We start from the raw sequence: 27,088 nt of genomic DNA, 5'->3' as shown, positions 1-27,088 counted from the left end.
GAAATAGGAAAAACAGAAGTGCAAAAATATTTGAAATAACTTCTGAGTTACAAGAGTGCACACTGAATCCTGTGATAGCCACAGGATGACCAAAAAGACTATCTAAAACATTTCAGGTATGCATAAAGTTAAATGTGTGAAAATGAATATGAAAACTAACACAAAACAGTCTTATCTGCCATTTGACAAGGGCTAAGTTGTTTGTGTTTGGTGCAGCGAGGGGGTTATTTTTGGCAAAACTCTGATATCCTAACAGCAACCTTTTGATTCTAGCATGGATGGGGGAACAAATTGAAATGTATTATGCTCTTGCTCTGTCCGAGTGTGGTAGGTGAATCACAATGCAGAAAAGATTGCATGATCCCTGCCCTGAAAAACTTACAAACTAAGGCTCTCATCCTGCACATGGCTTGTGCAGGTACAAGGGTTTGCACATACAGATGTTTTTGTGGGACTATGTTTTAATTTCAAACATAACAATCAGAGAGGTAACAAGTAAAGAAGAGATAAGGAAGGAAGGAAAGAAGGAAGGAAGAATGAGCGCAAAGCAAAGCATTTCAAAGCAATCAAATCCCAGCTACATCAAAAGACCAAATTTCAGGCTATGAACGACTGCACTCCTCTGGGACAAGGGAGATCACAAAGCCCAGGTTGGACTATGAGCTGGGGGCAAAGTGTTCTTGGTCAAAAGGATCTGGTTTTGGAACAAACTTCCAGAGGAGATCAGGTGAATTTATTTTACATGGAAGAGCACCCTGATACTACAGCAATGGGTGTCAGTATAAGATAGAAGCAACATCAATAAGATTATGTGGTTATTTGGTGAAGACTAGTGCATAGCATGAAGAAGTCCAGATACACACAACAAAAATCGAGTCAAACATTCAACCAAATCTCTGGCTGAATTTTTTATGTCACATCTTTGAGATTCATTTTGGCTTGCACATTCCAGTCCCCATACAACAAACTTAAGGTTAAGTTAATGTTGGAAATATAGTAATTTCAAAAGAACATTAGTAGAATGTTGTAGTTAAAAAAAAGAAGATATTCAGAAAAATCTCTTCTGCCCATCTTAACTCTTCCTCCTATCTGACCACATTGTCCACCATCATGTAATGTAGATAAATGTCAGAATTAGTTTTTTTCCACAATTTCAAACTGTTAATAGTTAAAGTAATACACTTTATGTGCTTGTCAGCTACCGTCTGTCCTCTTTCTAAAATGGGTAAGTGCATACATTTTCCAGTCTATTTGGGGGAACAAATGAGATATCCTTTGTATTTGTAGAGATGGCATTGTCAAAGTGGATCTCTGCCTGGTAGAGTAACTGACTCACACTGAGAGTGGTATTTCTAACTTATATAAAAAGCATAGAGGAGCTAGAATGGATTGCAGCCATGGGCACCAGGAGAACCCTGGGCTCAGGGAGGCTAGCCTCCATCCCAGCCATCCCTGACCCTCCCACCAGAGCCCCCCCGCCTCAGGCTGCTTGAGCACCCCCAGCTCCGGCGCACTGGGAGGGTAGGTGATGTGACCCTCTCCCCCAGTCTCAGAGCATCAGGAAGGTGGTGTGGCCCCAGCCCCAGATCACCTGGTGGGTGGAACGGCCCCCAGAGCCCCTATCCCTGGAGCACCGGGCAAGTCCCTGGCCACAGGCTGGCCCCCATTAGCTTTAGCCCAGGGCTCCAGCCATGGGGGAAGAGCTGCCCCCAGCAGAGCACTGGGAGGCAGGAGGGGGCTAATGCGCGCTGGAGCATGAACAGGGGCACACGGCTGTTTGGGGAGGCTCATTTTCTGTGGACTGTATATATAGGGTAAATGGGAAAATGTAAATAAAAATGAAAATGTTAATGTCTCAACTATGTGGGATGGGTGACAGATAGCTCTGACCTGTACAAAAGGCAGGGCTGGCGCAACCCATTAGGCAACCTAGGTCATCGACTAGGGCACTAACATTTGGGGGGCGGCAACCGCGGTGGCTGGACCTTCCCTCGCCTCTGTCAGGTGCGGGACCTTCCGCCACCTAGGGCGGCAAAAAAGCTGGCAGCACTCCTGACAAGAGGAGTACAAGAAGAGGAGTTTATGTAGCTGGTTCCTACAGGACTGCAGATATCATAGAATGTATAAGGCCAAGATCTTTCTATCTGCCACTAGTCAAGGTTCTTAGCATTTCCAACTATTTTAACTAATTTAGCTTTCTGTGCAGTAGCTAAATATAAAAAGCAATAATAGCCATTAACTATAGCTGGCTGTTTATTCCCCAAGAAAATGCCCTAGATTTAAAGTCATTACATCTATGAAAATAAGTAGTAGAAGACAGTTTTTACCCCTCCTTTCCCTTTGCTTGTACATAAGGCGAAAAGGCCTTATGATGCACTATTTTATTTTGTAGACTTCAGGCAAAATTCTGCTCTCACTGACACCAGTGTAACTCTGGTGGGAATCCAGAGCAATGTCTAGCCCATTCTGTTTATCCTCGGGAGTGTTCAGTTCCTCAGGGTCTGATTTTCAGAGGTGCTGAACATCCACGTGTCCAGTTGAAGTCAGTGGGGGCAGAAGGTTCTCAACACCTCTGAAAAATCAAGCCCATGTTGTGTAACTGAATCTGACAATGCATCTGGTGTTCGTTTTGCCAGATGAAGGTCTGGTGTTTGTTTTAACAAGATGTGTTTTTTATGGATGCTATTTTAAATCTGCAGGGAAATAGCATCCAATCAAACTTTCTCTTTTCCTGCAGCTTTATCTCATGTTAACACTATTCAGCAGAGGTGGATTAAGGTTTCCTGGAGCCCCTCCCCTCCTTCCGCCTGCAGCCCTGCCCTCGTTCCAGCCCTTCCACCAATGGCCCCGCCCATAGCCCTATCCCTTCCCCAGGGCCCACCCCTCTACCGCCCAGGTTCCCTCCAATTCCGCCCCCCACTGCAGCCTCACAACCCCTTTTACTCCTTTTTGCCTCCCTCACCACTGCAGCCCCAAGACCAGAGAAGCTCTGTCCCCGTGCCACAGACCTCCAGTCCTGGAGCTGCAGCAGGGGTCCAGGTGCTGGGGCTTTACCTGGGGAGTTCCCTGCCACCTCCCGTGCTTTAACAGGGGACCAGGGTCGGGGCACTAGGGCTTCTCCCACCCCGTCCGCCTGCTGCTTCTACTGGAGAGCGGGGTTGGGCGCAGGAGGCTTCCCCTGCCATCCTGCAGCTTCTGCCTGGGATTGGGGGGTGCTGGGGCTTCCCCAACCCAGGAACTTCTGCGGGGCTGGGGTCAGGGGCTCAGCGGGTTCTGCCAGGCAACTTCTAACCTCTGTTTGCCAGAAGCTGGGAATGGGTGGCAGGATGATTACCTGTTCTGTTCATTCCCTCTGGGGCTCCTGGCATTGGCCACTGTTGGAAGACAGGATACTGGGCTAGATGAACCTTTGGTCTGACACAGTATGGCCATTCTTATGTTAATCTAATTTTGGACCTGATGGCTGAAATCTTCTGACAAGTTGTAGGTGATCCTTTTTTATTACCTAAAAATGTATTTGTGCTAATGTATTTATCTGTGAGCTGACACTAAATAACCCACATTATTGCCATTTTTGTCAACTTTTATAGTGCACACTGTTAATATTACTCCTTGGGGAATTCTGCGCCACTGCGCATATGCATAATTAATGAACTGTGCACTTTTTTAATTTTTTGCGCAGAAGAAAGTTTCTGCCAGAAAGTTGCTGCAGTTCTGCCTTTTGCAGAGGGCACTGTGGCAATAAAACAGAGCAACAGTTCCCGGCCAGCTAAGGAAGAGAAAGAGCCTGCCTTCTTCACAGTGTCTGTCGGGCCAGGTCAGGAGACAGGAGATATGGAGAGACAGGCAGTGTGGGGCTGCTGGGAGGTCCAGAGAGGGGCTCATATGGGCTAATTGGGGAGAATAGACTGGGGCAGGGGCTGAATGAGAGTTGAGGTGCAGGGCCACAGGGCAAAGGGAGATGGAGGTCCACATAGGAACAGGGAGGGAGTGCAAGGCCACATAAGGACAGGGGGTGGTGGAGTGGGGGCACAGAGACACATGGGGATGGGGGGGGTGTCTGAGTGGGGGTGGAGGAACACATATGGACAAGGGGTGAAAGCACACATAGGAGTACAGGGACACATGGGGCAGGGGCAGATGTGCCTGACTGAAAGGCAGAGGCTATGATTCAACCAGCGTCTTCACAGGGGAAGCTGCCTAACAATCCCTCCCCACCCCCTCACCTCTCCAAAAAACTGTTCCATACTTTTCCCACCCATCCCCAACAACACTCCAAGTTCACACCCAGGATCCTTCCCAGCAATTACTTCTGTCTCCCTTAGCTCTTCCGTTGCCCCTGACTACCCTAAGCCTTTGCACTGCTTCTGAGAGGTGCAGGAAATACGGTTCTGTATTGTAGTTTAAATGAATTATTACTCAGAGTTCTGTATTAAGTTCAGAGTTTGGTATTCCTAGTAAGGAATCTATTTGTAAAAAAAAAATCCTGACTGTTTTGTCTTGTCTGTATTGTTACAGACATACTTGCTGAAAGGTATTTTGAAATAAATGACCAAAAATAATTGAAATTGGTGTGAAAGAGCATCTAAGAACAAGCGTTCACTGGCTCAATGCCGTGTTCTCTTGTGACTAAAATGTCTTGTATGAAACTGCAGTGTGTTTATGGCCACAATGCCCGCTCTGTTACACCAGTTTTTCCACAGGTGTGACTTTAATGAGTCCAGTGTAACCAAGATGGAGATTCTGGCCTAATTCTTTTTCATTTAGAAAGAAAAATATATTGTGAGACTAGAAACTGCCCAAAGGGAAAGTGACTTGCTTAAACAACAAACTGCTCCAGGTACACCTGTCGCTAGAAAGGAAAGTGCATCCATTCTGGCAGCCACTACAGTGTTTGATTTCTGAGACTCACTGAAATGATTGCTCAAAAGAATGACTGGATGACTCAGAGATTTGATACCTTGGAAGTAAGTGTTTCAGATTTTGATCAAATATTTCAACAACTGGACTCTCAATGGATGATCAGATGGGAAAATCACTAATTTATGAGTAGCAGTAGTAAATAAAGGTATTACACTAAATGGCCTATTTAGACAAAATGAATTGCTTAAAGCTAAAATAGGCCACTTTGAACATAAAATGTGGGGTAAAGCCACCAGAATTATATATTTGTGTCAAACTCCATTAGTCAGAGGGAAATGATAAGAAATGGCTACCAGTGGCTTTAGGAGCAACTAGTCTATTTTGTTTATAACTTGATTCTCATATTTCTTTGCTTGTTAACTGAAAACAGATTTTAAACTGAGAGGCCACAAACCAAAACCCCACATCTGAATAGTCTTGTATGTTAGGGGGTTCAGAATTCAAATTTACTTCCAAATGTCATGGCTAGCCCCTATCTCTATAATTGACATAACCAACTCCTTTTTGAGCACCCTGAATTTGAGAGTTTGGTTGGGGCTGAAATTCAGATTTTGTTACTTGGAATTCACAGCTACTAGAGGCAGGAGCCAACTGATGCCTAAAGTATTCATTGCGAAGGTGATTGTCACCTGAAATGTGATCAGCAACTATTCAAGGCTATAGAAAAGGAGAGCAATTATATTGAAACAGCATTGGGGTCTTCCAAAATAAGAGGAACTGCAAGGAGTCGTGCCAGAGCTCTGAAGCACTGAGCAGAGCCACATCAGCCAAAACACCAAATCATTAGGGAGTGGTGCATTGCAGCTGAAGCAAAGAGGTTGACAGTAAAGGAGGAGCTTGTGCTGGCAACCACTGGGGCACAGAGGAGCAATGGCAGAAAGACTGTTGCCATGACATCCCCTCAAAGCAACATCTGGAGTCCTCAATCTTATCTGCATTGAAGAGTTTTCTGCTTCTAAAAGCCAGAACCCGTCCACAGCAGCTTCTCGGGCTGTAACTGTTACATGTGAGAATCAGCAGCTCTGCATTCTATTCCCTATGCTGTTGAAAACTGTCTTTGCATCCTTTGGTAGGTCTTTTAGGGCCACATGTTTGAAAATGACCCCTAATTTTGGTTGGTGTCCAACTTCAGATGCTAGAGACCTGGTTTTCAGAGTTATTTCACACCCACAACTCCACTGGAAGTCACTATTGACTGTAAATACTCAGCACCTCTGGAAACTATGCCTGGGTGTTTAAAATCAAATATTAATGCATCCTGTACAGTGCCCACCTTTTAAAATGTGTCTCTCAATCTTTTGTCTAATAGATGTTGCAAGATTAAATTAAATGCTGTTTGTAAGGCCCTTGAATATCGTAGGATGGCAAATTGTATGCTGGAAAATGCATGGCACTCTGGCAGTAGCACATGTGAAGTGCAAGTCAGAGCTGCTTAGAGTTTTGTCCCAGTGGAGTTCAAACAAAGGAAAGAGGTGTTTGTTCTGTGTGTGAATTTAATTCTGGTGTATTGAAGAATAACCAGAGAGCAGAAAGGAACATCAGATATGAGAAGAGCCGTTTACCTTTCTTCTGGAAGGCTTTCTTTATTCAAACATGCTTTCATACAGAGCGCTCTTTGCACCTTGGCCATGTGGTTTTGATTTTTATCAGTCTGCCTCTAATTTCTGTATCACAGTGTAGAGCGCTAGGGACTATGCATTTAATTCAATAACTTTTGAAATTATTTTTAGCTTTGTGCATGACAAAAGAAAAAGGATGAAAAGAATGAGGCTTGATAAACTTGCATAGTGACTTGTGGCACCTAGATATATGCTTCTGAGATAAGAGCCCAGCCTTTGAGGGGTTCTGCAAATTCATCCCAGGGCCTGTGACCCTGCAGTCACCTCTGCACATCTGTGTCTGAATTGAGCTCAGCCCTAGGAGCCTATAAACATGGCCCCTAGCTCCCTGTTGCTAAGGGAAGATAGGCCAACTGCCTAATTCTACCTCCGGTCCTCCAGGAAGGAAAAGGGGATAGGATGGAAATCAGGGCCATCTGGTTCCATTCTTTCTCCCACTCTCAACAAGCAGGCAGAGCCTGTGACTGGCATATTTCCCTATGAGCAACAAAATCACATTTCCAGGCTGCCCTGCTGTAATGGTCAGAGCTTCAGGAGCACTGTGGGACCAGTCCTGTTTCCACTGGATCCAGTGGAAACATATCCAGTGTCTCCAATGGGAGAAGGCGAACCAGATTACACCAAAAATAAGTACTTTTCCCAGGGAAAACTCCCCTGAACTCCCATAAAGTATTTGTCCAAGTTTCCCCCATCTTTTGAAAAGTACTCAGTATATTTTGTTCCCTGTGAGCTGGTCAAAAGATATTGCCTGACACCCTGCACCGGTCAGTGCAGCTAAATCTCGCTGCTTATTTTGTAACATTGCCAATACATCTGCCCCTTCCTTCCTATCCCCAGTGCCAATGCCCTTGTCTATGTCTTGATAATCTCCCTCCACTAATAAGCCAACCAGCAGACCAAATTCAATGATGGATCTGGGTCATGTGTCACCTGAGGCACATTGCGCGTATGCTAAGAAGCTGACTGGAAGATCTTTCTGGCCTTCCCATCCTCCACTTTGCTCACCCCTAATCAAGCTAAAATACCAATTCCAAACTCATCTTCTCCCCACATCCCCCTTTATGACTCCCTTCCCTGGCTTTGCATCCCCATCCACAGAAATCTCACACTCATTGACCTCACTATGGAAGTCCTCCACTCTTTTGTCCTTGCCTGTGATACAGGATCACTGGTCAGACATCGCTCTCCTCTTTGAGAGAGCTACACTCTTCACATTCTGCCTCCCTCCTCTTTGCTTCCTTCTCCCATCCATTTGGCTATGCTTCCTCCTGTGCTTCAAATGTCCTTGTATGACCTTAAATGTCCAAACAAGAATAAGTTTGGCGGTGGGAGGGCAGAGGGCTTTACTATTAATAATAGGTATAGGTCTAAAGTCCAGATTTGCCATTTGTTAGTGGTACTTAAATTACAGCGTACTTGAAATCACAAATACAGTTTACATTCATTATTTAATCAATCTTAATTTTTTGTTTTAACTTATTTGACATGTTTACCAGCTACCACTTAAAAATCAACATTAGCATAAAAACAAATTCTTGAATAAACACAACCAAGCATTTACATGCAACTATTAATCGTGTGTCCCTGGTTTTAGAGATGCATAAACATTGTCTTAATACAGAAATACTGTATTTACCTTAATGTAGTTTATTTCAAAACAGATGACAGCAATAACAAGCTGCCCCCTTTTATCCACTCTCTTTGCAGGCCCAGTTCATGCCGGCACTGACCCATAGCGATCCTCCAACCCAGCCAACTGGGCCACATGTGGGGAGCAAATTCTGTGCCTGCCATAGGGTTGCCAACGTTGGTTGGACAACTTCCTGGAGATTTCATCACATGACATAATCTTTAATTAAAGCTTAATCTTTAAATCCTGGTGACTCCAGGACACTCCTGGAAGGTTGGCAACCCTAGCCTTCCCGAGATTTCCAGGGCTAGGCCCACCAGGGGGACAGGTGCCTGCCCCGTAGTTTGCTCCAGTCTTGCACAGGGACCCAGTGAGGATTTAACGAGAACCATGAAGTGGCTAATGTGCAGGACCTCCCAGCCAGGGGGGCCTTAGAAGCCACCAGCAGCTCGGGGTTGGGCTGGCACTGCCCTATTCCTGCGCATGGGTTTCCTGTTGACTCAGAGCTGGTCCCATTTGGTCACATGATGCATCCTCCCTGTGTGGCAGCTGGTGGAGTTGAGCCATTCAAGTGACCTTGGAGGCTGGGTTAGCTGCAAGCAAAGCCCCATGGGGAGAGGCAGGAGCAACATCTGGGTGCTGCAGGGAGAGGCCACTGCTTTCTGGGAGGGGAGACTGAGGATAAGAGGTGTAAGTTGCCCAGGGGCGTGCGACTCGAGCTGTTTGAGGGTTGGCTTTATATTGTGCCCCTCCCCCACTATCAACAGTTATGTATTGCCTCTGGTTAAGTCTAAGGATGCAGTTTAAAGTGTTGCCAATTTTGGTTAGATGTATTCCTGAGGGTTTCATCACATGACATAAGCTTTACTTAAAAAGTAATCTTTAATTCCTGGAGACTCCAGGGCAATCCTAGATGGTTGGCAACCCTAGTTGAATATTGTTGTATCACTCTCTGCAAATACCACAATACCTTCTCTAAGGGGCAGAAATCAGAGAAGTTGTTGGGTTGCAGTTGCTTTGCCCCTCACATTCAGAATTGCAAGTACATAGAAAATGTTTTTTTTTAATTGGAATTGTAAAGTACTGAAAAAAATCAATGTATGAAGTCGAGGCAGGGGGGTGGAACACCCCTACAATACCCCTCAGTCTTTGCCCATGAATTTGTACCAGTGCAACTACACTGATGGAAAAATCCCTAATACATCCAATCACTGGGTAAAGTTACATCCACGCCTATCATTCTATATACAGTACAAGTGTTCCATACTAAATTGTAACAAACAAATAACCAAAGATCAATGTTGAACAAGAAACATTTACATGCATTTGAAGCAAGAGGACCACACTTGTGTCCATGAGCCTTCTAGACACAAAGGGATCAAAGGGAGAAGGCAGTTAAAAGGAGGAGGATGACAAGGTTGCTGGAAAACTAAATGAATTATTAGAAGCAATCCTTGTTACAAATTGATGGGGGGAATCCCCAACCCAAGAGAACTCTTCCTGGGAAATCTTGTTGTGGTGATAACAGAGAGAGAAATCTCTGAGGAAGAGATTATGGAGTAACTTGACAAACTTAATTACAGTAAACCACCAGGACCAGATGATGTTCATCTGAGAGTTGTGCAAAGTCAAAACTTCAAGGTAGCAGTACTACGGACAAACATAAGTACTGTATGCCTTAAAAGAGCAACTTTTCCTGGCTAGTATAAATCACTGCCTTGGTGCCTGTTTTCCAAAATAGACCTTGGGGATTACAGGTGAATAATTAATACCACAGATTCAGGGAAACTGATTCAGAGTAGTCAGAAAAATACCTTTCGATTTGGAAATACAATAATGTGGTCAGACCAGCAATCCAGGTTCTGCTTCTTGTATTAAAATTTTTGAGAGGTTTTGAGGAGGTCCCTTTGCCAGAAGGAATTTTATATTATAGTTCAGGAGTAAAATTCTGTTGCCAATAAAAAACTGGCTAAACACCAAGAGACAGAGCTGTAATTAATGGCTGTTTACCAAAGTGTAGTCAACTTAAGGTGCAGAGATCAGTACTGAAACCACTTTTGGACAATATTTATTAGTGACTTCAAGACAATAGATAGCAACTTGATGAAATTTGGCCATGACACACTAATACTGAATTTAGTAAAAAGTGAAGGAGGTACATAAGAAAATCCACAAGGACCTAATTAAACAAGCCAAATGACAGGTGCAATTTAACTTGGATAAATGCAGGGTAATATAAGGGAGGGAGAATAATTTAAGCTTCTCATATATGCTGATGTGTCTGAATAAGCAGTTTTCTCAAAGGGAAAAGATCTAGTAGTAATTGCTGGTAGCTCATTGAAGATTGCTGCCTGATGTGCTTAAGTCAGGAAAAAAAACTGGGGGAAATAAAGATTTGCTTCAGGTATGCAACATAATGAAGGCTATAGTATATACACTGTGAACTGGAAAAGCAGTAAAAACAAATTAAAGGAAATAATTCTGCAGACTTCAGTGCTGTAGCAAGATATCAAGGGCATAATTTGCAAGATTTAAAGTATTAGATCATTTTATCACCATTAATAACTTTTGCAGCAATTATACAAGGAAAATCAAACATCAAGTTCTGGGTCATAAATTTTTCTTCTATGAAGGACAGTAAGGAAAATGTCTTCATAACATTGCATAATTTGACAAGAGCTTTTTTGGTTGGAGCAAGGATCACCTCCCTCTGAAACATCAAGTATTGGCAACTTTTAGGAACAGGGGAGTAGACTACATAAACCAGTCCAGTATGCAACTTCTGTTATACTCTGATGGTCCACTGAGCCCAAAAGTAGAAAAATAGATGTACATTGGGCATTTCTGATTTAACAAAACTTGATCTTTCGCTGATGCTTATATTACAGCTCGGCATGTATTCACTGTGCTTGGTCATTAAATATTAGAGCTGTGTGGAGGATGGAAGTTCTGTTTTGCAAAGGATTTGAAATCTGGCTTCATTCTGAACTCCATGACAATCAACAATTTCAAAATTCTATGAGAAGGAAAACTATGACAAAAATATAATTTGAGGTCTATCATAATGTTTTGTGTTGGAAAAAAATTGTTTTGTTTCAGTATTGACTTTTTTGTTTTGTATTATATCATACACAATAAAAACACCTAAACAAAGTCATTTCAAAATGAAAAATCAAAATGTTCCATTCCAAAAATGTTGAAATGACACATTTTGACATTGACACAACTTCTTTTCCTGGTGCTGTTCAGAAACAAAATCCTGGTAAAATCAACCTAATTTTGTGAAGGGTTCTGATTTCAGACAGGCTGCACATTCTGGTGGAATATGCCTGCATCAAAGTTTCTCCAGCCATCTCTTAGTAAACACAGTGGGAAAATTTCATTCTCTTGTAATCCTATTGCACGAGGGATGGATCTGGCTCAATTACATTAATTCTCTTTTTGATATTTTTCTTGAATGAACTTTTTCTTACCAGTTATGGAATCTGAAACATTTTCGTCTACTTTACCCACCCAACACTCAAAGGAGTGCATAAGAGCTGCTATCCTTCAGGCTGTTTTAAAGTTGTTTATTTTTCAATCAGTCCTTCTGTCTATGGTATATGAAATATAAACCTCTTTGATATTTACCACTGTATATCATTGGGGATTGATTGTCCCCTGACCCAATCTTAAAGAACACCGTGGAGTCTTTAGCCACCATGTCTAGCCTTTAGAAATATTTCTACTTTTTGCTTTTATTCTTTTTGAGGAATTATACAAATATCTTCCAGGGGGAATTTTAAGACATTTCATAGCAATAGAGGATTATTGGCATAGCGTGTGTCATTCTCAGTTAATATTGACAGGTTCATGAACATGCTGCATTTGGTAGCAGTGTTTCTGTTATTAAATTGAAACTGCTGAAATTTGATAAAATCCTACCAAAGCAAAATATCTAGTCTAGGGGTAAAATGATCAAAAGTGCCTACAGCCCAGATTTTTAAAGGTGATTTGGCATTGCAGTGTTCAATGTTGCAATACCTAACTGATTTAGGAGCCTAAATCTCATTTTCAAAAGGGATTTAGGCAGTTAGGAGCCTGAGTCCCATTGATGGTCAATGGGATTTAGGCTCTTAAGTGTCTAAATCTCTTTTGAAAATGAGATTTAGGCTCCTAAACCCAGGCATTATAACAGTGTGCACCACAAGGACTATATGACTTTAAGTAGCTGGGCCTTTGGGGCTTAGAAGCCTAAGTCTAATTTTTCAAAGTTACTTTAAAAAAAAAGAAACGTAGGCTCCTAAGTCACTTAGGGCTAGATTCACAAAGGGGACTTGGACATTGCAATGCCTAACTCCTAGGCTCCATGGAATTCTTTGCCTTGAGTGAGGTGCCCAGGCTTCCCATGGAGAGAGTGAGGTGCCTAAGAAAGGGAGTCTCAGAAGCCAACAAGCAGAGCAGGGAGCTGCCTAAGCCAGCGAGGAGTGAAAAGGAGAAGAAAGTGGTATGGCTTAGGGTCTCGATTCTCAGACTACTTAGGAACCTATCTCTCCCCGCCCCGCCTCTTCTCTGCCTCCTCCCCTGAGCGCTCCACATCCCCAAACAGCTGTTAGGTGGCAGCGGGCGAGGGGCATGAAACACAGAGAGGAAGAGGGAGGAGCAGATATGGGGTGCGCTGGGGAAAGAGGCAGGGCGGGATGGGTTGGGGCTTGGGGGAAGGGGGTAAGGATGGGGGGAGCTTGACTGCCAGTGGGTATGGAGCACCCGCTAATTTTTCCCCATGGATGCTCTAGACCCAGAGCACCCACGGAGTTGGTGCCTATGCCTACTGGATCAGGCCCCCCAGGTGAGATAGGTGAGAGAACACCTAGATTGAGGCATGAGTAAGGGCTCCAAGCAGCTTGTTACTTGTGAAGCAGCATGAGGAGTTTGTGCATGCCTACCAGCAGAAACATAGGTGTCTGTAGGGTTAGGAGGCAGCTGAGCCATAGTTTGAGAATGTCATTGGACCTTGGTGACTAAGGAGTCAGTTAGCCACCTAAGTATATTTGTGTATCTAGCCCTTGAGCACTTTTGAAAATTTTACCCTAGATCTTTATGAAAATATAAATCCCAAATGTGCAACTTCACCAGGGTTAAACATGGTTTAAGAGGGGTAAAATAAAGTTCATTATGTATCCATTTTAAAAAATCACTATTGGCTCAAAAAAGTCATTTCCTTATGAAAATCCTCATCACAAATGACAAAGCTCTTTTATTAGTAATGAAGCTGGTGAATATGTGTGAACAACTATCAGATTTTTAAAACCACTAAAAATACTATTTCAAATAGAAAATACCCGTCAACTGTCCCATTAAAAATAGATCAAAGTTAGCAAGGTACAAAGAACCTCATCACTTTTATCATTTTTGTCCAAACTAATTTACGTAGCTAGCCAGTCGTTATCATTGTTGTTCTTTTTCTTTCAATAACACCTAGGACCAGACCTAGCATGGACCAGAACCAGTCAGCAGGATCTATCCAACTGATCTCTTCTTCCATCAATAGCATTCTTCTGACTGGAAAGAGTAGTAGTATAGTGAACACTATGCATAATAGAGTTCTTATTCCAGGGTTTCTCAAACAGGGGTCGCCGCTTGTGTAGGGAAAGCCCATGGCGGGCTGGTCCAGCGTGTTTACCTGCCCCATTCGCAGGTCCAGCCGATCGTGGCTCCCACTGGCCGCAGATCACTGCTCCAGGCCAATGGGAGCTTCTGGAAGCGGCACGGGCCAAGGGACTTACTGACCGCCGCTTCCCACAGCTCCCATTGGCCCAGAGCAGCCATCCATGGCCAGTGGGAGCCGCAATCAGCCGGACCTGTGGAAGGGGCAGAAAACATGCCGGATGAGCCCGCCAGGGGCCTTCCCTTCACAAGCAGCGACCCCTGTTTGAGAAACCCTGTCTTACTCACTCAGGTTTTTTTTAAACAGCATCTGGAAATTACAATCACTTTCTCCAGGTTGACCAACAGCAATAAGATATCCTTACAATTCAGTCTCAGTAACTAACATGTCTCAGGCCAAGTCTACACTACAAACCTATATTCATATAACTATATCGCTCAAGGGTGTGAAAATCCACACCCTGAGTCATGTAATTATACTGCTTAACCCCTCTCCCTCCCTTCCTCCCCCGCCCTGTGTAGACAGTTCTATGACGATAGGAGAGCTTTTTGAGGAAGTGTATTAACCATGCCAAAGGAAAAGTTCTCCCTTAAATGTAGTAACATCTTCACTAGAACACTAGGGAGGGACAGCTGCACCACTTTATGTGAAGACAAGCCTTCAGAGGTTAAGTTAGAAAACACTATAGAAAAACCATCTTCTGTGTTTAAAGCTCTCCTGTCTGTCCCAGTCAAAAGTGTTGTGATAGGAGTAGTTGATTAATCTAATTCACTAAACCTAATCACCCCAAGCATCAGTGGCAACATCACTGAATGTGGCCAATAGAAACAAAAAGCACAACATGCTCAGTAGTGATTTAGCATAACCATTTTCATAAATAATAGCGAGAGAGAGACCTCTCTGAGGCGGATGTTTAGGGGGTATTTTTTCTATTCATACTAAAGCAATAACTTAGCTAACCAAACAGCTGGCATTCTGGGTGTGGTTCTACAATGCTGGAGAAGCACATCTGCATTGATCACAGAGAGCATTTCTCAGATCACTGAATACAGATGACTGGTCAAATTGTTTTGATTAGTTTATTGCAGTCTGGGGTGCTTTTGAACGATGCACTACAATACTCAGGATGAACCCATCTGCTATTAATGTGAATGCCATACATATTTTCTCCGATACTTCCATTGTGACTGAGAATTAACTGGGCCATTAGGTTTCTTTACTATTCCCTCAGGATCCCATCCAGCTGGAGGGAAAGAGTGGGCAAACAAATACGGAAAAAGTGAGAGAACCCAATAAGGTAATACATAAATGTGGTTTCATTAATAAGAGAAAATAGGCTAAGTAAATATAATTCTGGATTCCTTCCAAAGGTCTCTGAAGAACAGAGGAATGTTTTTGCTGTTCAGTTACACAGCTGACCAGGGCTATGGCCATGAAAGAGGGTTGTGTTTGTTTGCCTTTCGCTTTTCAGCATGAAATATAGTCTGGTCTTGTTTCCTTTGCCATTGGTGCTGTCCTAATGTCTCTGAGCAGAGCACTGTCATGCTTATTTGCAAAATTACCTCCTCCACCCTGGGACTGGAACATGTCCAATGAAATTCTGAACGGGGGAGCAGGAGGAGGAAGGTTTTTTATTATTTTTTGTTGTTGTAATTACAGCTTTGCCTTGTCAGTATCTAAACTGAGCAACTTTTATTATGCTAAGAGAGGCAACGCGTAGGGGAGGGAGCATGCAGGGTCAAGTGTTCCCCCCCGCCCCCTGATTTCTTCAAGCACTGAGCTGCACTTACTCTGCTTGGCCTGCTGTGGGGAGAGAGGGGAAGAAGGGAGAGGGGCTTTGTCCTTCTTCCACTGCTCCTCCTCCCGGCATGTTCAGCTTCAGACAGGGCAGAGCCATTTCTCATGCTGGCTGAGGGTGGCTGCTCAGGGTTATTGCTCTGTGCAGCACGGTGGCCCCCTGTGAGAACCTGGCTGGGGAGGCGGCAACGTGCCCCCTCTGCTCCGCGCTTGGGCCTGGCTGCCAGGGACGGGGATCGGAAACATGACAGGGGGAGGTGCAGCAGAAGGACAGAGCCACCCTCCCACACACAGATAACTGGCAGGGACAGCGCAGCAGCCCTGGACAGGGTGGGGAGTCACTGGGCAAGGTGCCTGTTCTCAGCCAGAGCTAGGGGCATTGCCTGTGCCCCGTGTGGTGTCCACAAGGGCATGGCAGCTCCAGGGAGACACTGTGGTGCTGTGAGTCTCCCTAGGCTGTGGCCCAAGCCCCCCAGGAGCTGGAGGATTGGCTGCCCTGGCCCAGGGAGGTGGGGCTGGAAGTTCCCCCCAGAAGTGACGTATGTCTCCCCCTCTACATGGTGCTCCCCCTCAGTATCAGCAGGTTTGAGTCGTCTCTGACTGAGAGTTTTTCCAAATGTGGTTTTTACTTCTGTAATTCCATTGTCTACAATGTCACATTTGATTCCACCCCTGTGTTGTGGGGCGGTGTGAAGGGACAGGCCCTCGCTCTGGTGGAGAGGAGACTAACAAGCTCTTCAGGGCCTGTTCAGCTCTAACGAGGAGCATGTGCAAGGCTTGTTCTGCGGTGGGGGGCTTAAAATGGGAAAACCTGCCACAGGTGAGGAGAAGGACTGCTCTGCCTCAGAAACTGCTGACAGCAGAGACAGGCCAGCAGAGAGGTAGATAGCATCAGGCCTCACTGCTCCGGAAGCCGCACGGCCCAGCTGCACCACAACGTGCCCCAAGAGGGGTTGGAGGTAGACCCCATTAAAAACAATAAATGCGCTGATAGATTAAGCTCAAAGGGCAGAATCCAGGAAGACTGCCTGATAGCCAGGCCACCTTTGCCTTGTTTCCATACAGAGTCCCCACTCTCGTAAGGGAAAGAGAGGGGAGGGGACCTTGCTTTTGCATGTTTTAGTCAGAGAACCCCTCCTGTGCTATGAACCGCAGGGAAGGATGTTACAAATGATTGGAAGTGGGGTTCTCCTCTTCCCCCCACTCCGCCCAGATGGTTTGGAGCCTTTTGGTTGTACCTTTTTTTAAAAAAGTCTTATTTTAATAATGTGTGTCATTTTCTCACTGAGGCGCAGTCTGTGTTAGAGAAGCAAAACATGTTCCATCCAGATGCCAACACCCAAATGCCTTAATAGCCAATTAGGACAACATACTTTTACAGTGAATTTAGTAAGCTCTTAGAAATGTAACCAGTTCAGTGCCACTGAGGACACTGACAAGCTGAAATGGTTCAACTTGTCCTCTCACTACTGCTCTGTGGCCTCGCACAATCTCCCAAAAACCAATGCTTTCTGGAAACTAGGTAATGACCCATAGGGTACTGCCACCAGATCTGTTCAGGTGAGTACTGGTATGGGCATGTGGCAAAACTTGCACTGATTCAGCAGGGCTTGTTAAACCATTTCTGCATTAACTAGTTTTATATACAAGGTTCAGCTCTCTAATAGAGACAAACCTAAGGCTTCACTGTCCTCCTGTTCTGGTACTTCAGCCACGTAACCTCTTCAAATGCAGGTCACCAGGGTCATGAGGCCCAATCCTACATTCCTGTGGAAGTCACTGAGAGGTTTTTGTGTGGAAGGAATAAAGGATTAGTCCCAGTGTGCTTTTTGCCAATCTGGCCAGTAAATGTGTTCTTTGAAAACAGTTCCCACTAAGGGCTGGATCGTGGCACTTAAGCACTGGCCTGAATTTGGAGGAGATGCAGTCACACTGTGCAAGAGTGGGGTGGGATGGGGGGAGGAGTTCACCAGAGGGACTGTGCTTCAGGAAGTGCACTCCCTCGCCAAGATTCCCAGTGTGCAGAGGGAATGCCCAGGTTATACAGTCAGTTTGGTACAGTGCAGTCTGCTCTTTCTCTACACCCAACCACCTCCTCCCTGAGCCTTTTGGGGTGATTTGCATCTACACTTCGCTGCATGCAGGACCTGACATGGCCCTTGACCTTTTCACAGGGCCAGAGCTCTTTGTGCCATCACTCCACATGCACAGCGACCAATCTGGCCCTACTTCTCAGTAGTATTATTTTCCAGTTCCTGAAAAAGCATATCACTAACAAACAATAACAGCTTCTTACTATGCCAGCTCACAGTATATGCTGTGAAGGACCAGAGAGGTTCAACAGTTGCCAGGCATTTTTTATAGCAATAGAACTGTGTTGGAGAATCAGACGTACTACCAGGTGGCTACCTTTCGCTGAACGTTGAGTCTGGTTTAGTGACATCTCTTTGTCAGCAAGTCAGTCTAACAAAAATTGGTATGATCTCTCATCCAGAACTGGACAACTGGGTAATTTAATTGGACTCTCAAAGACTAGCTTGCTAAATTTCTCTGCACTACCCCCCAGTAAGAGGGATGAACTTCTAAGTCAAATAACACTTGTCCGCAATAGTACAGTGTACCCTCCAGTACTGAGTCATACGTTTTTAATTGGCCCAGAAAGAGAAATCCACCTCCCAGTGGGCTTAATACTTACCGATCAGAGCAAGAAGAAATCTAATATTAATCATAGAAATTCCCACAACTATTCTGGATGTGTAGCAAAGATGCTGGAGATTCCCTGACCAAGCATTCTACTCGGTGCATTCACACGAGCATCAAAAATCCTGCTGAGGTACCAGTAATCAAATTTACTTCTTCCAGTGTCAGAGCTTTGGTTTTAATTAATGGTCCCACAATAGCCAATGGAACATTGTCTCAGCATTGTCATTTGAACAGCAATTCTCCAAATTATTTATGTAATTCATTTGACAGCAGTTCTGAAGGCTATACATAATTGTAAGAAGTTTGATCCATCACCTGAATCTCACCAGGCAAGTGTACAAATCCTGATTTCAAATATAAGTCAGAAGCAGATGAGGATGAGAAGTATTACAGATAATGCTTATCATGGACTCTTGGTATCACCCCAAATACTTAGGCCTCTTCCTTCAAAAAAGGACAATAATAAACTTGTTACATTCCGTGCTTTTAGTTTGCAAGAAGTTGCGTTGAAGGTGCTCCTGGATTTATCAGCCTGTGTAACACTGGACCCAGCTGTTGTTCAAAACCCCGCCCTCGAGATCTCACCTTGAACTTTCTAGTGAGGCAAGGACAGTTACATCTGCCATACCCCAGATGTATCATAGAATCTTAGGGCTGGAAGGGACCTCAAGAGGTCATCTAGTCCAGTCGCCTGCACTTATGGCAGGACTAAATATTATCTAGACCAGCAGCACCAACTTCCTCCGGCACCGGTGGGTGCCCGTACCCTCCCATCCTTTTCCCCTCCCCCCCCGACTCCACCCCATCCTCACCCCTGGCCCCACTCCCATTCCATCCCCATACCCAGAGTCTGTGCCCTAACTCCACCCCTTCCCTGCCTCTATTGAATCCCTTCCCCAAGTCCCCGCCCCGGCCCCGCCTCTTCCCCCAGTGCGCAGTGTTCCTCCTCCTTCCCCCTCCCTCCCTGCCCTGCAAATCAGCTGTGTCACGGCTCAAGGCTTGGGAGAGAGGAGAAGCAGGATGCGGCAGCGCGCTCACAGGGGAGGCAGAGGCGGAGATGAGTTGGAGCGGCGAGGCGGGGCCACAGGGAGCTGCTGCTGGGTGCTCAGCACCCCAATTTTTTTCCATGGGTGCTTCCATGGGGTGAGGATGGTGGTGAGGTGGTGCAGGGCTAGGGTCAGGGGTGTGGGGGGTCACGCACCCACAGGGCAGAGGGGAAGTCGGCACTTATGCCTCAGAGGCTAAAGAGAACAATTTTTCTCTCTCCTGATTGTAACAACCTTTTATGTACTTGAAAACTGTTGTCATGTCCCGCCTCAGTCTCCTCTTCTCCAGACTAAAAAAAAAAATTGTTTTTCAATCTTCCCTCACAGGTCATGTTTTCTTTAATCATTTTTGTTGCTCTTCTCTGGGCTTTCTCCAATTTGTCCATATCTTTTCTGAAATATGGCACCAAGAACTGGACACAATACTCCAGTTGAGGACTAATCAGCATAGAGCAGAGTGGAAGAATTACTTCTCGTGTCTTGCTTACAACGCTCCTGCTGATATATCCCAGAATGTTTGCTTTTTTGTTTTACAACATTGTTACACTGTTGACTTATATCTAGCCTGTGATCCACTATGACTCCCAGATCCATTTCCACAGTACTCCTTCCTAAGCAATCATTTCCCATTTTGTATATATGCAACTGGTTGTTCCTGCCTAACTGGAGTACTTTGCATTTGTCCTTATTGAATTTCATCCTATTTACTTCAGACCATTTCTCCAGTTTGTCCAGGTCATTTTGAATTTTAATCCTTTCCTCCAAAGCACCTGAAACCCCTCCCAGCTTGGTATCGTCCACAAACTTTATAAGTGTACTTTCTATGCCATTATCTAAATCACTGATGAAGATATTGAACAGCACCAGACCCAGAACTGATCCCTGCAGGACCCCACTCAATATGCCCTTCCAGCTTGACCAAGAACCACTGATAACTACTCTCTGGGAATGGTTTTCAAATCAGTTATGCACGCACTTTACAGTAGCTCCATCTAGGTTGTATTTCCCTAATTTGTTTATGAGAAGGTCATGCGAGACAGTATCAAAAGCTTTATTTAAGTCAAGATCTACCACGTCTACAACTTCCCTCCTATCCACAAAGCTTGTTACACTGTTAAAGAAAGCTATCAGGTTGGTTTGACATGGTTTCTTCTTGACAAATCCATGCTGTTACTTATCACCTTATTATCTTCTAGATCAGGGATTCCCACACTGTGGGTTGGGATCCCAAAGTGGGTTGCGTCCCCATTAGACTTGCCAGGGCCTCAGGTTACAGGCCCCCTGCCTGAGGCTGAAGACCTTGGGCTTCAGCTTTGGCCCCTTGTCAGTGGCAATGGGGCTTTGGCTTTGGCTTGAGCAGTGGGGCTCTGGTGGGGTCAGGCTTCGGTCCCCCCATCTGGGGACATACAGTAATGTTTGTTGTCAGAAGGGGGGGTCATTGTGCAATGAAGTTTGAGAACCCCTGTTCTAGATGTTTGCAAATTGATTGCTTAATTATTTACTCCATTATCTTTCCAGGTATAGAAGTTAAGCTGACTGGTCTGTAATTCCCTGGGTTGCCCTTATTTCCCTTTTTATAGATTGGCACTATATTTGCCCTTTTCCAGTCTTCTGCAATCTCTGCATCTTCCATGACTTTTTGAAGATAATCACTAATGGCTCAGATATCTCTTCAGTTAGCTCCTTGAGTATTCCAGAATGCATTTCATCAGGCTCTGGTGACTAGAAGACATCTAACTTGTCTAAGTAATTTTTAACTTGTTCTTTCTCTATTTTGGCCTCTGATCCTATCTCATTTTCACTGGAATTCACTATGTTAGATGTCCAATCACCACTAACCTTCTTGGTGAAAACCGAAACAAAGACATCATTAAGCACCTCTGCCATTTTCACATTTTCCATTATTGTTCTCCTCCTGCCTTTCATTGAGTCACAGGCCTACCCTGTCCTGGGTCTTTCTCTTGCTTCTAATGTATTTGTAGAATGTTTCCTTGTTACCCTTTATGTCTCTAGCTAGCTTAATCTCATTTTGTTCCTTGGCATTTCTAATTTTGTCCCCACATACTTGTGTTGTTTCTTTTATCAGCCTTTGTAATTTGACCTAGTTTCCTCTTTTTGTAGAACTCTTTTTTGAGTTTCAGGTAATTAAAAATCTCCTGGTTAAGCCAGGGTGGTCTCTTGCTGTACTTCCTATCTTTCCTACGCAGTGGGATAGTTTGCTCTTGTGCCCAACAACAACAACAATGTACTTGTTAAATGAGCATTTTTCAGAGTCAGAAACAAACAGAAAATTTGGGCATGGAGAGGAAAAATGTGGGAGGTAAAGAAAGCACTTTACTCCCTGTGTTATAGTGTGTGGTCTGAATTTCTTCTCACTTCTAAATCATCCACTGCACAATTATCCTGTTGACATTGAATAGCTACTTTCAGTCAAGCTATTATTCAGTACTCCAACATTATTTGAAAATCATTTAAATAGCCATTAAATTCTTAGCAACTGTGAATAGACAAATAAAAAACTAACAGACTGCAGCCCATCCTTCCCTAGCTATGTCCCAAAGCTTCACAACTGTTAATATGGTTGGTATCAATCAAAGTGGCATGCCATTCTTTCACTTGCTGAAGTATTTAATTTTTAAGCTCAGACTAAAAGATATAACTCAGGATCACCTTCCCAGACTTCATTCAGAGCACTGAGAGGAGTATATATTAAGGTGTCCTGGACTTGTAGAAATTTGTTTAGTGAATAAATCCATTAAAGGCAGCAAAGAGAAATAGTTTCTTCAAGTAACAAATCTGCATTGCTTAGACTTCTTGTGTGGGTTTTGAGTTTGATTTAAATAGTGGAAAACAAGGACTGATGTGAATGGTAAGATGTGGATACAGATGGAAAGCTTATTGGAAAGAAACAATTGCACTGGGTCAACTTGCATGAGGTAAAAGCCACAATAGGTCATACTTGTGATTCTCACTGCTAAGCCAAAATCTTTCAGACATGAGGTAGCATTAATTGGAGCTGTTTCAGCTAAAACTGTAGCTCTTTGTCTGCCTTGAAAGAAATGGCCAATGGAAATCTATAACTCACCAAAACCACCATCCTCTAGAATTTTCCTCTGTTTTAATACGGCCTGGGTCCCCCCAGTTGTGGTTTTGGTCAGCTGACGTAATTTACAGATGCTGTTCCAGTAAACTGCCTAAGCATCTTATAAATAAATAAAGTGTACTCCAATAATCTATTTATCTATTTTTCTAGGGGATTGTGGGGAAAGCAGTACAGTGATGTGGGGAAGGTTTGGGAAGCTGTTTGCCAATAAAAGAATAAGAAGTAATCCTGCTTTGTGGTTAGCGGCAATTGAACAAGTTCACTCAGTATTTTCTTTTGAGGTTTTCCATCCTTTTTGTAGGTAACCACTCTAGCTAATTGACTCTTCTGGAGTTTCATGTGCTGGAAAATTCATTTGCTATAGGGCTACAATCCTTCCCCTGACTCGCTGCTGAATATGGAAGAAGGACATGTTCATCAATGGCCCAGCCTTCACAGATATCGAGAGGCTCTGTCCAATCCAAACTATCCTTTGAGAGAGAAAATATTTCATAGGCAGACCTCTAAGGATCTTAGGTCTACAACTGGCATTTATCCCACCATTCCTGACCTCCCTGCTCCCATCTGTACTGAAAAATGTGCTTTTGTGAGCAGAAACTGGATACCTTTGTGTGTATATTTTGCCATCTATGATCACAGTAACAGTTCATCCCACAGTGTTTAAAGCCTGAGAACCCAGCATGATGATGCCAGTCATATATTTAATGGCCTTAAAAGTCACTATTAGGAATTTCTTTTGCCAATGAAAAGAATATAAAACCTTGACAGATAGCTTTGGAGTCAGGTGTGTAACCTGCTAGAGCTGAAAAGTGAGTTTAATTTTCAGCTCTGTCAGCCAGAAAAGCAGTAGTGGTGTTATTCTGAGTTAGCAATTGGCCTGAGAGAGGGAAAGACTCAAAACCTGGGGGTGGAAAGACACTTTGTGTGAACCTTGCTTTGGGGGGCATCCAGTGTATACCAGCACTGCCAGAAGCTGTAAATGGGTTATTTTGAGGCCAGCTTTTTTTTTTATTTATAAAAGCATAATTTATAATTAAACTGAACTTTAATAAATAGGATTTTGGAAAAAAGCTGATTTACTTTTTCACCTAAAGAAGCCCTGTAACTTCTATTGGAGCTGGACAAGAGCCATCAGTTCTCTTTGCAGGGCTTCACGCCTATTTGCTTCTTTGCTCCTATTATCTTTAGTTTTCTAGGCTTGTGGTTGAGAGGGTTGGGAGAAAAGATCCATGTGGCTCTCCTACATCTAGGCCTCTGGGAAGACATGTAGAATATACCTCTGGCTCCCATCCATGAGCACCTCCCGTCCTGATCCTCTCAAAGCAAGAGGGTGGTGTGCAGTGTGGTGTCTGATGAGGTAGGGCATGTGTTGAGAGTGTAAAGCTGGGCAGAGGAAGGCAGAAGTGAAAGAGGAAGCCAGGAATGAGTGTTGGCCTTTTGTGGGGAGGGCCAGAAGAGAAGAAGAAGGGAATAGCAGCGTGGCCAGAAATTAATGAATTTTCTCTTACCTGTAGGTAAGAGAAAATTGTTTGCATAGGACTAGGAGGGCAGAAATGAGTAGGAGGACGGGAGTGACAGAGGAGTCAGGATTGAGTGATGGAAAGCTCCGGGAGCAGACTGCACAGGCAAGTGACCTGGCATTCTCCTAATTCATTCCAATAGATTCTTTGATGGCATAATTGCTGAGCCTGCATGCAGCCATTTTCCTCACTGTTTCAAATACTGCCCCACTAAAAGTCACCACTCTCTTATCCCTCAAGCCGCACCCCACTGCGATATCAAAACTAATTGCATGGTGATGACTCCCCTACTCCCGCACCTTAGGCACCTAGGAAAAATACTGTGATCCACAATGCCTGGGTTAGGCACTTTGGCTCCATAAACCTGCTAGGCAGGGAGCTGCCTAAACTTGCCAATGGAAGATTTCAACAAGAGGGGAGTGTTCTAAGCCCTTCCCCTCTCACAGTTAGGTGCCTGAATCCAGTCTGCTAGGAGGCACCTAACTCTGCAATCCACCAGCAGGAACCCTCTCCTGCCGTCAGGCAGTTGAGGAGACTAAACTGTTTCTTGCAAGAATGAATTAGTCAGGCACCTAACTCTACATACATTGTTGTGAGCAGGACAACTCCCTTATAATCTTTTTTTCATGCTTCCCTGGATGTGGGAGATACTGGGTCGGTTCCTCACTCTGCTTGCTGAGGAGAAGGCACTTGAACATAGATCTCCCATTTCTCAGCAGACTGCCCCAACTGCTGGACTAGGGGACAGGCTGGTATAGGACACTTTCAATCTCTTTTGTTAAAGCCTTTCCATTTTAATTAAATAATTCAATAGTTAACTATTAATTGGGTCAGACAGCACGTGAAAATCACTCTATATTATTATTTATTTGTATTATTGTGGCACCTAGGAGCCCTAGTCATGGACCAAATGCTAGGTGCTGTACAAACACAGAACAAAGTTGAAAGGGGAAGTTTCACCATTTCTTTTGTCTGTTAACATACCAAACCAGGTTCTCAGTACCACTTTGGCCCTTTGCACCACTCTGTGCTTATGGTCCCTTGAGAAGGGGGGCATTTCCCTGGTGATGAGAGCCAGTATAGGGATTCTCTGCCACCCTTTTTCCTGCCTCTGGTTTACAGGACATGGCTGGGGAAAAGAACACGTGGCTGGAGCACAGCTGCTAGAGCAGCCCTTTGTATCTGTAAGCAGCCAGGTGCTACCTAGAGCAATGTTTCACAACGACCGGTCTGTGGACCGGCACCAGTCCCTGAGATCTCCCTGACACAGTTTAGGAAGGCAGCAAGCTAGTCCCTGGCATCAAAAAAGGTTGAGAAACACTGATCTAGAGCATCCTCCACCCAGGATCAAAATAGCCACACTGATGGCATAAAGCCAGATTTCCACATCCAACACAGCTTGGCCAGACTATAGAATCTGACCCACTATGTTCTCATGTGTGCTGTTTTAGGGGCCTTCAGTCCATCCTTGTACCTGTCTGTATTTCTTTCACCTGTGATAAGACAATTCCACTCCCTGGTCATCTCACCCATGAAATGAACATTCTTTATTATGTTATGGTCTCTTTCATGTGTAGGGCAACTTCCTATGAGCTACCCTAGATTCTGAATCCAGAGATCACCATTTCCCATTGTGTACATCGTTTCTGAAACACCAACTATATCGGCTCCTGTCTCTAAAGCAAAACATTCCAGCTTCCCGTGTTTGATTTTAACATTCTGGCTTCAGTATAAGTATTTGTACTTTTTACTACAAATAGATTAGGGCAGCCTTTCTTATTAGTCCCATTTACTGTAGCTGGAACCTTGCCTTTGCTCAGGTGGATGCCCATACCACAATGTCCCTGCCACTGCCAATCAGTAATTCCTGGTGAGTTCTTCTCCAGCAAATTCATTCTGAAAAGAGGAAAAACTGGTGAAAGTAATTTGGTGGTTCTAATTTTCAATCAGCTGCAGAATCCTTTACACAGATGTGGTAAAAGGCAGTCATGGGGCAAGGAGAGATTTCTAAGCTGGCTCCAGGAGCTGGTAGTTCCATTTCCAGCAAGGGATACTGGTTACAGTGTCTGCTCAGACTGACAGATCTGATGCCCGCTGTAATGAGTGATAGCAGATGTCATGTAATCATATAGGCCTTTCTGTACTAGGAGGCTAACCACACTTCTTAGAACTGTTTTTTAAAATGGTGCTACCATAGGTTCATCAAGGTTTCCTTACCCACTGTGAACAGGGCTTGATTGCATTTTAAATAGTGTAACAAAGCATGTTTTAAAAAGCTGCTCCAGGGTCCTCTCCCTGGTGTAGCTTAAGGAGGGAATGTAAAGCAGGTGATTTTGTAACATACTTCAAGTTTAGGAGCGTGAAGAGTGGAACTTTAAGATGCATGTGTGTGCTTTCCACACCTTTTAAGACCCAGGAAACTCTGGATGCAAATTTGGAAAGGATGGTCAGTAGAAAGAAGTTTCAGCAAGTTGGTTGATGACTAACTCCAAGAAAGTAATAGGGCTCGGTGGTGTTTATAAACCCTCTGACTCCGAGAACTGGATTGTTTTGCTGTTCTGATCCATTTAGGTTCACAGTAATTAAACTGAAATGCATGACTGGCATATTGAATTTTGGGGCTGGGGTTTTTTTTATTCTGTCTATGACCTGTTGAAGACCTTCATTCAATAATTCACTCTTATTCAGACATCTCTGAAAGGCTGGATTTCCAAAAGCTAACGCCACAATTCTAGGATGTTGCTGATGATCCAGTCTCTGTTATTAGAAAAAAATCAATTGATAAACACCCAGAGACCAAGATCTATGACCTTATGGGCAACTTTATTAAGTCAAAACTATGCCTTCAAGAGCTCATATTCCAGAAACATTTCCAGTTTCATAGTCACATTGACAGTATCAGAGCCAATAAGGCTGCTCCAGGGAATGGGCTCTGTAAAGCCATGGTTTTGAAAACTAAGTTTTTAAACTATATAGAATTATCACACCATTCCAGAACTGATATGCCCCTGGCTTGCTTCCAATCCTTCACAGTTACATAACTGAGACAAAACTACCAAAGATGAGTGTAGGTTGCAGGTTGCTTCCCACAACACTAGCA

Source organism: Gopherus evgoodei, chromosome 2 (assembly GCF_007399415.2).
Source record: "Gopherus evgoodei ecotype Sinaloan lineage chromosome 2, rGopEvg1_v1.p, whole genome shotgun sequence".
Lineage (NCBI taxonomy): Eukaryota > Metazoa > Chordata > Testudines > Testudinidae > Gopherus > Gopherus evgoodei.
The sequence above is the reverse complement of the archived record's forward strand: the minus strand, read 5'-3'. Positions refer to the sequence as shown.